Source organism: Haliaeetus leucocephalus, unplaced genomic scaffold, assembly GCF_000737465.1.
Source record: "Haliaeetus leucocephalus isolate CR32 unplaced genomic scaffold, Haliaeetus_leucocephalus-4.0 Scaffold173, whole genome shotgun sequence".
In the NCBI taxonomy this organism is placed as follows: Eukaryota; Metazoa; Chordata; class Aves; order Accipitriformes; family Accipitridae; genus Haliaeetus; species Haliaeetus leucocephalus.
The window spans coordinates 10,678,279-10,692,387 of NW_010972609.1; positions in this window are offsets into that span (position 1 = coordinate 10,678,279).

Consider the following 14,109-nt stretch of genomic DNA (forward strand, 5'->3'; position numbering starts at 1 on the left):
TCTCTACATACAGTATTTTATATAACACAGCGCTCTCTCTATATATATTTACAGGGTTAGGCTGCCCAGGGCAGTCCCACTGCTATGTTGTAGAAATATTTCACTAAATGTGAAATATATTTGATTATTTTATATGCTATGAGTTTGGTATTTTGGTACTTCTTTCTTTCTGTGCTTATTACTGTGCTAAATGTCAAATTAAATCTAAATAAAGTTACATTGTTATTGCTGTTTATTTGCTTGTATTCTGGATGAGCTGTTTATTTGTTTTCAGTGCACTTCTCTGTTGAGAATAGGAGTTCGTTTCACTCTTTACCCTGGTGGGGCTCCGCAGTGCTTTTGTGCTTCGGTTGGGAATTGCTATCGGACTGTACAGAGAGTGGCAGTGGAGATGCGCTAACCGGGCAGGCTAAATGGCACGCAGCTCTTGTGGTAAAATGTGAGCATTTGAAATGCCAGCCTTTTGTTGCCATGTATCTCTCTCCCAAAGGAGGTGTGAGATCCTTCTCGTGCTGCTTCGAGTTTTACCCTTTGGAAAGCTGAATTTGTTTCTGCTGTGTTTGGCTAGCTTGCTGGGGCAATGCCAGCCAATGTAAAGGAATATGAAGGCAATTTTGTAAACTTTATGAAGCTAGGAAAAGAAAGTGGTCAGAGCAAAAGACAGGTAAGGCATGCATGCAATAGCTACGTGACCGCAAACAAAAGAGCAGAAGCCCGAGATCAGGGCCTTCCCCAAAGCTTTGAATGTGGATTTAGGGGCTTGTTGTCTCTGACCAGGTAGGCTTTAGGACTAAAGCATCTCTATCCTACCGATGAGAAATTATCCTTTACCCACTCAAAGTCCCACAGCAAAAACCTTTGGTGGAGCAGCAATACTCCAAGCCCAGTAAAAGTGGCTCTCCTCAGCACCTGGCTGCCTTTCTCTGAGTGTTGAAAGAAACCAGACTCCAGCAGTAAAGTGGAGAAAAAATGAGGAGGATAAACGTACAAATAATACGGCCAATACACAAGGGCAAAAATAATGTCTTGTGCTTCCTGGAGCTGCTACGAGTTTCTAGACTTACTCAGACTATTCCTGACGCTAGAGAGCAGAGTCCTAGCACACGCAAATGAAAAATCAATGGGGAAAATTTCATCCCTTCTGCACAGAGCGGGTCTAGCCCTGGTGCTGGTGGCCCTTCAGAGGTGGCTCCTGTGAGCAAGATGCTCTATAAAACAGGACAGCTGCTATAGGACACAGGTGCTCGCCTCAGTCCAGAGGGATTATAGACTACGGGAAGTAACATCAGATCTCTTGCACAAGCACTTGCGTGGCCACAGAAGTAAATAATAAAGCAGCCGAGTATTGCAAACCAGCTCAGCAAGTCCTGGGTGCCTGCTCCTGCTTACTTCCAGCACAGTCGTGTGCCTATGCGCCTTTGGCAACCTCTCCCTGACATGGGTTTGCAGGAAGCCCGGGCATGGCTCTGCAAGCAGGGGACCCGCTGCCTCTTGGCAGGTGGCTGGGGGCAGAGAAGAGGGCAATGCCTGAAATGATTTGGGACGAGAAGGACTTGGGAGATAATAAGGCAGCTGCGAGCGGATGTTATGAGAAGCTCCTGGGGTGGCAGAGGGTTTTGTTGAATGATTTATGCCCCAGCTGGTGAATGCTGTCATGCTGCAAACAAGCATCTCACAGGTGAGGACAAGCACAACCCCTCCAAGCAGCCTAAGGGAAAATGAGCCAGCTGCTCCTTGGCCAAAGGGCTCCCCAGCACTATCGCTTGTGCTCATGTAGTCAGCAAAGCGTGGCGGGACAAAACACCTTCGCCCCCGCCGATGTCTCGTCTTCATTTTGGTCACGCCAAAAGCGGAGACGAAGCACGCAAAGAAGATGTTAACAGGAGCCTTAGCTGGTCCATTGCAGTACTTCAAAAGCTGGTGGGAATGTGCAGGATCTTGATGCCTGGGGTCCTGCAATTAAGATGGCCCATGTGATTAAGACATTGACGCTTGCTGAAAACTTTAGAGATCTGGACAGCTGGTGGAGAGTGGCTGTCAGGCTCCCAATTCATGTCTACATTTCATTGTAAGTGATGCACCCGAGGCCACACAGGCAGGCAGTAGCGGAGGAGGAGCACCCCAGGCCTATGGAGTGGGGCTCTCCTCGTGACCCCACCACCTTCCTCTCCACATCAGTCCAAGCAGCTATGGAGCCGACCGTCCAGTTTAACTCTTTCTGGGCTGGCCACTCTGCAGCAGCACTTGCTGCTGATCTGAGTGGAAAGTCAGAGGACATTGCCAGGAGTAGCCCTATAGCAGCATTATTCACACATTTTGTATCCTGCTGAGAGCCACCAATGTTTTTTCATCGCCTCTGCCAGCAGAGCAGCCGATTAGACAAGACCTGCTGGGGCATCCCTCCACAGCTATCTGCAGGGTAATCTGTTATCTAATAGTTCTCTAGGGAGGTCCTTTTTATGGGCTTTTCTATTGCTGTTTTCCTGATGATAATGTGATGCTCAACATGTTGTGAAAACAAATCTGATTTTGTACATCTCGGAAGCAAATAACTAGATGACTTATTTCGATATAAACATATGTTTTAGGGCTGTACATTGCTTGGTTTGTTTTATGGGGTAAACATCAGTTGAGGTCTGTATTGCTTTATCACCTGCTCGCTTACTAGATGGAGGTGAGGTATTGGGTTTCCATCAATTGCTCCTTTTCATAAGCTGAGTTTTCTCTTTTTTCTCTTTTTCATGGGCTGTGCACTGCTGGGGCTAGCTCAGCCATGTGCTAGTCATCTCCTCCTCCTCCTCCTCTGTTAACAACCACATCGCTGACGAAAGGCTACAGACTCTGGAGATGACGCTGTAGGTATTGGTGACATTTCACTGAAGCTGGCATTGCTGAAAAGGCAATTGATTTAACGATTTCGATACTAGAGTGGCGCTGCCACCACTTCCCCACAATGAGACTTCATCACTCTCAAAGTGGGTGTGAAGACAGTCAACAACCTAAAAATACTGGGAGTTCAGGAATAACAGGAAGCCATGGCAGTGGGAGAACTAGCTGGGGGGATGCTGCAGGGACTTTCTCTCTCTCGTTTTTTGAATGCAGCAGGATCGATGCCTGGAGCTTATGAGAGAGCGATCGGCACAGTGGCTGCCCCCGCTGTGAGATGTGGTTGGACTCTCCAGAAAAGCATCTCAGATCGCACAAGGGGAAGAGGCGCAAAGCTACGTGCTTATTAAATGTAAAACCGCCCAGTATCCTAGAAACAGGTGGTGTATCTGCAGAAGGTGGGGAGCTCTTAATGCCACTTCAGCCCTGCATGTCTGGCCTCTGCTGTCCACGTGTGCCCCCCTGGGCAGCGGCAGGGCCAGCACGGATTTACTGCTCACCTCCTTTCACCTCTTTCTCAAAGACCAGGAAAAACAACCTCCTCCCTGCAGTGGCCATGCAGACACTGCTACTGCAGGTGAGAAAACCGCTACCACCCCAAAGTGCCTTGCAGGGGTTCGCTGCCTGCAGGGCTGGCACAGCCTGCACCGGCCCCGTGCCCATGCCATGGTGTCCGGCAGCGCTGCGCTGCTCTTTGTGCCTGGCTTGGCCGGGCTGGCCTGTGCAGGGACTGCGCTGGGGCACAGTGGGCTGCAGCTGCAGTGTCCCCATGCTCTTGCCAGGCAGCAGCCCCACGGGTGACGTGGGGGGTGCGGAAACCCGGTGCCCTCGTTTAGTGGCAGAAGAAAGGCAGCGGGTGCTCCTCCCAAGGGATGAAGCACTAAGAGAGGGCTGCCAGGAAGACTGGGGCGAAAGACCTGGAGCCAGCCAGCTAAAAACTCTCTCTGCTGTAAGGAAATGGTAGGTAGGTCTAAGTACAGCTGTTACCCGCAATCCTGTGGTGCACAGCTGGCCACCGCGTTTTCCAGACGTTGCCAGCTGGCGAGAATCTCAACGTCAGTGCAGGCAAAGGCAGCGTTGAAAAATACTGCTTAAGGGAAAGAGCAATATTGAGCCCTATGTTCTCAATGAGAAAGACAATATATTTTAAAGTGTTGCTATAAATCCCAGTCCTCTGTCCCTCCACAAACAGATCAGATGAAACAAGGTAAGTGATCGGGCACTCGATAGCTGCAAAACACACTGAGTCATGGAGAACAAGGGCAAACAGGCTCCATCTGAGAAACTGCAACACCAGACAGTGCTGGCTATTAATTTGGAAAGAAAAATGTAATTGGGGGTTAATCATTGGTCTTCCCTGGAGTACAAATCTAAAAAACACTTTGAAATCCCTGAGTGGAGGACAAAGCCCAGCATGAGTGCGTTGCATCCCAGTGACTTGGTTTTACCCAGGCCAGTAGAAACCAGGACATGTGAAAAATGATCGAGATTTTGCCACTAGCCTTTTTGGGTGCTGGCAGAGAAGGAGAAAACCCATAATTGGGCAAAACGTGACTTGGAGCTGGCGTAACAGGGGAACTGGGTCTCAACAGTGCAGATGTCTGAGAACCCAGTGAAGTGGGTTTGCTGTGAGTGGTGCCCTGGGAAGGGCTGCTTGGCCTTCTGGCTTGGCAGATTTAGGGGGGAAACCTATGGATTTTAAGCTCCTTCTACTTACAGAGAGCTCCTCTACTGAAAGCACGATGATGCTTCTTGGTTTAGGTTTCAGTGACATTTTTCGGATTGACTTTTCAGGCTAACAGAAGGGGAAAATGGGCTTTTGTTCCTCCAGAAGGAGACGGCAGTGTATTTTTAAAAACAAATTATGTATGAGGGCTAATTAACTTGGCATTTACAGCTTAGCATTCTCCTAGATAAATTGCTCCAACTGAGACCACATTTTATTGTAAGAAAGCTTCTGCCTAGCATCAATTTCCTCCTGCTGCTTCATATGCTGTGATATTAAGGTCACAAGCTATCTTCCAATGTCTTGTTCAGTGCCTTCCAATTAAGTAATGAGTAAAGCGAAGATCCCAGGTACGGTTTAGCTGTGAAGGCTGACACATCTCTCCGTGGGGCTCCTTATGGTCCTGGTCAATGTTTTAACAGCTAGAAAGAGCATAGGGGGACAGGATCCTAGAGAAGCTTACTACAGAGCAGTGATTTAACCAGTGGAGACACTTGGTTTTGCTCACCATAGAGATGAGCTCTGAAAAGGTCATACTAATGAGCAGAAGGAGACTATGTAGGTGAGGAATTTATCTCCTCATCCGGTGCTAAGGCCTTGCCAAATAATTTGCTCTCTAAGCATACTGTGGTTATGGTTAGCAGGCCGGGGGGACGGACAGCCCGGATGCATGGGCAGGATGGGGCAGGCAAAAAAACTCTTGTCCTTGCTGCTGCAGGCCCCCCCAGGCCCCTGCCATGGTGTGCAGGACATCCTCATCAGCAACCTGTCCCACCACAGGAGCTCCAAAATCCTGTTTGCTTGTGTTGTGCGTGTCCTTCAGGGCTACATGGCACATCAGGGCAGCGCTCGCTCCACTCAGTAGGGAGGTGCAGCTGAAGAGAGAAAGCCCAAGCTTGTTTCGACAAGGGGTGGTGACTTTATGTTGACATTATTTGGGTGTTTTTTAAATCTCAGCAAAGTCCTCCCTCTCCTGCCAAGACAATTTTCCATCCCAGGGAGCATCCCCTGCCCTCAGGAGAGCATCCAACAGTGCATTACTGGGGATTCATGCATTATCTAAGTAGTTACCGTAAAGAAGGGAAAACAAGTTCACCTGTACCTATCCAGAGAGCAACTGAGCACAGTGGCAGCTGAAAAAAAACTACCTGGAGAAAGTGCTAATGTAATGAATCACCATAGTCTGTATGAAGGGGGAGTTAATAGGACATTCTCATTCAAAAATTGTATTAGAAGATGCTAATGGCAATGAGCCCACATCAGTTGCTCTCCCTGCACTTCCACTCTCTGCCATCCCAAATTAAGATCATCCAGATGCACCTCTTATTGCTTTAGGAGAAAAATATGGCATATTTTTTCCTGAGGGTCATGGGTAACTAACAGGCCAGGCACAGCAAAGGTAAAGGCCCATCCTCGAACTGCCACGGTTGCAGGGAGATCAGTGGGCTATCCCCAGGGCCCGGCTTTGGGACAGAAAGTCTCAGGACTGCTTGACGGGATGAAGGGATAAAATGCACCAGCCATAAGACTGGTTTGTGGGAGGGCTGCAGGTCTGCACGACTACATGCTCATGTGCAAACGGAAACCGTGAACTTTTTTTCACTCTTAGATTTTCTCCTCTTAATTCTTAAGCCTGAATTGACACATCTTCAAATAACAAGGTCAGTTATTCACTTTCCCCACTATTCCCACAATACCAAACTATAAACACAAGTGGTGGTGGTTGGTAAGCAAACAAATGAACCCAAAGACACATACACAAAACCCAAACAAAACATTCAGATGTTGTAAAGCCCAGAAGCTCTAATCAGGGCTCCAGTATATTAAACACAGTACAAACAGAATGGACTCAGCATCCAGCTTTTGAGGCTGGTGAGTTAAAATTAGGGCAGCTTGTATAGTGAAGACGACAGGCAGGATGGCAAAAGGAAGGACATGAGGTTTTATTAGGAATAATTGTGTGCTAAAATAATCCATAAGAGACTGGTGTTAATAACCAACTGTCCCCACAGCCCTCCCACATGGAATGTGCTGCCTACCTGGAAACCTACCACAGTTGCATTTAGGTGGATATAGAAGAAGCCTCCCGGGGAGCACTGCTCAGAGCGGACTGCCTCCAGGTAAGTCCCACTCTACAGGAAGAAAAATAAGGCTATATATTTAGTAGAATCACCTGCATGTGTTTATTGACCTCTCCAGAGAGCATGGCTGCTTGGCACCACTAAACCACAGGCTGTCTTTCAAAAAAAGCCACCCTCTGTTTGAAAAAGGCTCCAAATTTTGATCTTTTTCTTGATGCAGCAAAGCTCCTTTCTGCTCTTGAGCTGAGAGAAGCAGGTGCTTTCGTCAGGCAGAGGACAACCAGAAGCACATCTCAGAAGCACATGATGTACTGGGCTCTCTGGAGACTGCTAATGAAGTTTGATTAATTTTCATTATCAGTGTAAGCAATCTTTGGGCTCTCTCTGCATTTGTCTTATTTAGAGTTGTCTTTTCTTTCTTCTTAGTCAAATGGCAGCTTCTACAGACAGTGATCTAACTGTTCCTCAGCACCTGCTTGAAGCCCTCCAAGTTAAGGATGGACATTGTGTAATTTGCAGTACACGTGATTTGGTCTTTAAGGCTCAGATCAAATCAAATGGAATAGCAGATTAGCCAGTAATTGAAGGAAGTGGAAGGTAATACGCAAGCTGATGCTGGGGTCACAGAAATGCTTGGGCTGGACAACACTGAATAATAGACCAAATGAAAATATGCATGTTGCGGTCACCACACAGCAGGACGAACAGCCTTTCAGCATATATCCTGGGCTCATAACGTACAAACCACTTTCTGTCTACAGGGCAATGAGCTTTTGCAGTGGATTTTATACCGAGTCTTTGCAGTGCCATAAAACTCAGATGCAGCAGCCAGGTCACAATGGGTTCAGCTGCTGCTGGTGGGGCAAATGCCCGGGATGGGTTATGTGCTGTCACCTATGGGCCTGTCACCATCCTCTGATGTGGTGTGGGGAGCACCTCGTGCTGAGCCCTGTGAGGGTGGACCCGGCGCCTGAGTCAGGGTCACGCAAGCCTTTCGAGTCACACGCAGGGGCGGGAGGCGAGGGATGCTCAGAGGACTGCGGTCGAAGGAAGGGTGCATAGGGCCTGGCTCACTGACGCAGCCACGATGCCCTCGTACAGGCACTCGCTGCTCCAGCACATCAGAGGTGGTAAGTCAGCCCGTTGCTCACACCTCAAAAAACCCGTCTTTGGTGTGGCCATGGCCGTGCCAGGACAGAGCACTTGCCAGCCCCCAGGGTTGTTCACATGCCAGGAAGGGGATAACCTTGTCAGCATTCAGCTGCAAGTTCCTCTCAGTCGGGCAGGCTTGGAGAAGCTCCTTTGTGGGCTCCAGCCCTTCAGTGGGTCCCAGTAAAGATCCCAGCCCTTTCTTGGTTATCAAGCCTAATTTTGATTCCCTCCTATCTGGATGACAACATGCACTCGTTGAGGCAAATACTGAGCACGTGGAGTGGTACAGCCAAAGCCACAGACTGAGCTCTTGGTCTATACATAAAAAGCAAAACAAACTTAGAATCTGTACTGGAAAAAATGTTTTAAAATATTTTTAACTAAAATATTTTAATATTTGATATTTTAACTAAAAGGAATACCATCCTCCAACTCACTATAGCACTGCACTGGACTGGCAGGCAGGAAAACTTAGCTCACTTTCCTCCACTGCCACCCAGCTTCAATGCCCTGAACTCATCTTTATGCTCCACATTTCTCATTTATACAGCCAAAAGCATCAGCTCCAAAGACTTCTGCCTGGGGAGCTGCTGGCTTCACCAATCTGTATTTGGCCCTCATGAAGGCCTCGCTCTTGGGGCACTCCCAGGAGGCACACAGCTTTTGGATGACAGGCAGGACGAGGCTCGCCCCCAACAAAAGTAGATCTTCTTCACAATAATTAGTCTGAGCAACTCCTTGCCTTCTACTACATGAAATCAGGAGTTACTTGAAGTGCTGTTGTATTTTAATGCACTTGAGCATACATGGAGAATCAGGCGCACTGTACCCAGCACCAATGCAAATGAATACAGTCCCTGGAGCAAAACCAAAAGTCATTCCTGATTACATTACCAAGCAGCAGTGAGCAGTGTAAAATGGCAAACCAAACTCAGCCATCCTCCCGGTGTTTGGGTGGTGGAGAGCTTAATATTCTCTGCTCTGACAATCAAAACATCGCTATTTCAAATAGACCTTTTTTTCCTTGCGAAACACTTTTTGTTAATCGAAGGAAGAGGCGTTGTCTGGGGTTGAAAGTCGCAGCCTGGGCACGGCTGCCAGATACGCTGAGGCAGTCAGAGGGATGCTCGCAGGGAGCTGCTTTGCAGGGTGTTGTCATGGGAACAGAGCAAGTAGGGCATCCACCGACTCCGTCTTCCACACAAACTCTGGCAATGCGGTGGCATAAAATCAATGCCGTTCAGCAGCGCTAGGAGAGCCAGCTATTAAGTTGTCTCTAGTAGAAATTTAATCTAAACTAAAAGCAAAGGCCGGAACCTCCCTTTGTGTGAAAGTGGTGTCACTCCTTCTGATCTGAATGGAGCAAGACTTTACACCAGCCGAGTTAGCATCTAGGCACAGATGTCAGAGTGAAAGGGCTGACATTAAAAATATCTGGTGGAACCACAGTTTCTTCTAAGAACCCTCCGAAATACGGCGATGTTAGAAAGCAGTTACTGAGGGCCTTGTTTACTTAGGTGACTTTGCTTGATTTTCACTGTTTGTGCACATTTTAACAGCCTATTAATTTGGCATCCATAATGATTAATGGCAGAAGACAAAGGGTTGAGCCCAGTGTGTACGTCACCATGGGGTACAAGCTAAGAATACAAAATACTGCCATAGTGTCAATACTTGTGGTCATCTGAAGTATCTGACTCCCTTTGCACATTGCTGTCTTTGAATGCAACTTACCTCCTCTGTGCAAGTCTACAGATGTGGAATTATTAGAATTTTCTTTATGTTTGTAAGAAATACCTTGTGTGATATTGTGGTTGCTAGGAATAAGCAATGGATAAGAATGGTTTCCTGGATAAAGAATACGGAGATTCCTGCTCTTGCAGTTATAAGGGATGATGTATCTAAAAAAAAAAGAATATTGTTAATGTTACAGTGCAGAGACCAGTGAAAGTAGAATCAAATGCAATAGGTGAGCCAAGAGCTGAGAAAGGTTGAAAATGCTAACTGAAAAAAAGGCTAAAAGAGCAAAACTCAATTCATTGCCTCCAAGCTTTCATTTTGTCTTGCCCAGGTCTGCTGACAAAGTGAAGAGCTCCTAATTAAAACAGGCATCTGCAGTGTAACCACATTGCTGCCGCTGACCCAGGCCAGCAAGATGCTGAGTGTATGCTCCTCATTTCCTATTGACACTGAAGTGTGAATGAGGGGCCCACATCCATCCAGGGCTCGCTTGATGTGTGCTTTGGAAAGCGACCTAAATAGCAGGCAGGGGAAGAAAACGGAGCCAACACATGCAGGGGTTCCCAGTTTACTTGTTGAGGTTATTGATTAAAGCCCCTCTGCTTAGCAACAAGTTTGAGAAAAGTAGTGACAAACTTTACCACAAAAAGGCCCATAGTTGTATCGTAATCATAGTCTTGCCTTGCCTTTAACATAGCTCTCACCGGCTATGATGTTTCTGTGCAGGTTGCAGCAAAGATTGGAATGAAATGGCTGGCACTGGGTAGAGCATGTTCTGGATTCATAGTCAATTTACACTTAGTGCTGATCCCTTTGAATATAAAAGAGGGAGCACAGATTTATTACAGTAATCCCAGTGGATTACTCTGTATGGGGAAGAAACTGTGGTTCCTTTTTGGGCATGGTTGCCTCCATGCAAACATGCCTCTAGGAAAAGCTCTCCTGGGGAGAAGAAGAGGGGGTACAAGACAAAGCATGTGGAGCAGCACCAACCTTGTCTCTCCCATGGGCAATGCAGGCAGGGTGCCCAAGGTCCTGCTGGCTCAGGCCTGGTGGAGGCTATTAATAAATTTTGGATTAAATAAACAAATGCAGAAGCTGTTCTTCATGCTGCAAGTGTTGAAGTCAGAGTTGTGGACTTACAGATCATGGTTAACCGGCTGAAGCCCCTTTCTTATCTACAAGCTGCTGTTCCTTGTATTTTCAGCCTGTCTCGTTTGCTGAAGGAAGGGACATGCACCAGGAATTACATTGATAAGAGTATGACATGTGTCACTAATTGAAACCATATGCAGAACATGGCATGCTCCCCATGTATGTGATACGGGGAGTCAGCCGTACTAACAAAATGCTCCAGCGTGCGAGAGTACCGACTGACCTTGCATTAGCAGAGAGGGACCTTGAACTCTTATGCCAGCAGAAAAGTCGAGAGTGGATTCACTGAGACAGAAAGATAAAATAAATGCAGAGCTTTTTCAGCACTTCCCTCCATTTGCTTCATATCATAAATATCAATACAAATATAGAAATACAGAGGTAAACAGCTTGTCTAGCTGTCCTTTCCATATGCATATATTTCTGCTGTGGAATGCTTTACGTAACTTCTAACAGCAGATTGCAAAATAATGCCTCGGTTATGGAAGGAAGCCACCAGCCACTACATTGCATTACTGTAATGTAATGGGTCTCTGAGATTAACTATATTTAGAAAGCTTGCTTTTATTGTAAACTTTATATCCCATCCACTCTGCTGGCATCGATTTCTCTTTGTATTCTCCAAAGACCACGAGGCCAGAATACCAGCTAGACCTGAACAGAGCTACTGGGATTTTGGCCCAAAACAGAAACTCATGAGACAAAACTGCACTGTTTATTTTAAGGGATACAGTACCAGTGACAGAACGTATTCAAACAGATGCTGATGACCAATCCGCTGAAAGGTGAATTTCTCATTAGCCTAGAGAAATTGACATTGTAATTAATTGCTTCCCACACTTCTTTGCTAAGTAAATGTTGCTATAATAACAAGTGCTGCCATCATTTTAATTTTTTACCTGAACATAGGGAATAGACAAAAGAGAATCTGTATTTACTTTGTTTTTCTTTTTGTGCAAATGTCACATTGCTTTCATGATGGCAATGACTGCAGAAGTGCTGATTCAATCACTTATTTACATAATCCCTTCAGATTTTTCTTTTATATCATTGTTGATAATGAAAAGATTTTTCTCAGCTGAGAAAGGAAGGGAAGCAGGCAAGTTCTGAATGTGAATAGGCTGAACTGACATAAAAAGATGGTAATTTGCATTAGTAAGAAATAATCATAACGCAGATGATTAAAATTATGGTAAATACTGTCTGCCCTACCTGCCCTGAGGCACTTCCACCCCGTGACAGTGAATGCCCATTCAGCTGCAGAGTGCAAAGCAACCCTACAGAAATTGTTTGACACAGCACAGTAGAGTCCAATGTTATTACCACTTAGTGCATAAAGTTATTTTGCAGGGAAAAGGCTTTAAAATACTCTTATTTGCATGTGAACCAGTACAGCACAGTAAGGAGGAGCAGAGACACGGCTTAGTGCACTGTTGGCTACAGAGATGATGCAACTTTGGGAAGGCTCCTGCAATAAGATAGGAGAAGCAGAAGCCCACTCTGCACGTACAGTGCCTGCAAATATGAAGCTCTTTATAAGCTATTTTTATAAGATGACTGAGCAGAAAAGATATGCCCCTGGAGTGGCTCCCTCCCCCCCCGCCTATTACACCCAGGGATGCACCACTTGTGCTGTGCCTTCATTGCACAGTCTTGCCTTTTGCTCCCGAAAGCCCTGCTCAGGCTGTGCTCTAATGGCCCAGGGGGATTTGCTGTGCCCCACAGCTCACGCCGTCTGTGCCCAGGGTGGGACCAGGATTTGACCCTCCCCAGAGCCTCAGAAACAGAGCCTTTGAATGATCAACGGGACTGCCAGCAGCTCTCAGGGGGACTAGCTGTGTGACTATTGATGATGGAGACAAATATGACAGCAGCTACAGAACTGTAAAAAGCTCACTTCTAATTCAACACTGTGCATGGATAGCAAAATGCAAGGTTTAGGTTAAAGAGGCCAACGCATAGCTGCAACTTTTGAAGCAAATCTTGTTATTAAAGCACATTCTAAGTTATTTTAAAAAAGCAAAATAGATGTGAGAGCTCAGCTCCATTAACCTGAAGAGGGTTGGTCCAGTAAGGACCGAGTTAGCAGTGCAGGGAGCAGCCTGCATGCCACTAAAGCTCAGACTCCACAGATAAACCTTCGAGAGCTCTCTTGAAGATGAAACTCACCTTCAGCCCTTCTGGAAGATTAGATAGCTGAAGAGCAGTTTTGGTCAGGGCACTCGTTTAATCAACTTTTTTCTTAAAAATCACCTTTTCTTTACATTTTTAAACTTTTTTTTTTAAACTGTAGTTCAACAGTATTGCTTCTGATACTCGTGTGCTGACAAATTTAAAAAAACCCTGAAAAAATCTAAATGTTAAGATAAAAACTTCCAGTACTTTTTTCTTTATAATTCATCCAGCAGTTTCGCTTACTAAATCACTGCTTAACTGTTTTCAAGGGGAAGAATGGACTCATCTTCTAGAGGAAGTAATCTTTACCACTTGCAGCAAGAAAAGCCTGTGGCTTACAGGCTCCCGTTTCCTTTTTTTGGTGTCCCCAGATTTGAAGAAGCTCCAACACGGGGCTTGAAGGTCCCAAAGGCCGTTCCAGTCATCTAAAAAAAAAAGTGCATTTACTACCTGTGTATTAGACCTCTTTGAGTGTGTTAGAAAAATTAGCCTCTCAGATTATCTATTAGCAATCTTTTCCTACACTGAGGTGTTCCAAGTGCAGTGATGCCTCTGAAACTGCACATTATTTACTTCAGCTCAAAACCCAATCCATGTTTTTCTAACTATTCAGCATGTTTTTCAGCTCAGCAGTTGATTCGCCCATTGCAGACTATGAGCGTGGGTGGTGAGGAAGACACAGAGCCACCTTCACGCTTCAAAACACTTTCATTGCAGATACAGTCATTAAACAGACAAATTGTTTGGCTAAGGCTGAAACCTGATGTACGCTCATTATGCTCCGCTGGCGATTTTCCCCGAATTTTAAATAAAGGTGTTTCGTGTTTCCATAGTAACTCAAGCTCCTTTATGGAGATGCCTAGTGCACCGCTAGTATTGCACAACTCACTGTACTAAAAGGGTAATAGCACAACCGAAAAGTATACTATATCTAAGGGATTATTTTAGTTCCTATTGGACTACAGCTACTTACTAGGGGCTGGGGAAGGAGAGAGGGAACAGAGCAGAGCTTTTGACAGTGCACGGTGTGGCTACTTAGCAGTCCAGGCTAGAAAAGGGATAGAAGGAGGCCACAAGGTATAAACAAGAGGGGTGGGAATGAACGGGCCGGGTCCCGCAGCCCGCCGTTCCTCCGTGAAGCGTCTCAGAGAAGCTGAAACGAGCCCGAGCGGTTTCCCCGGCTGGGGTCGAGCC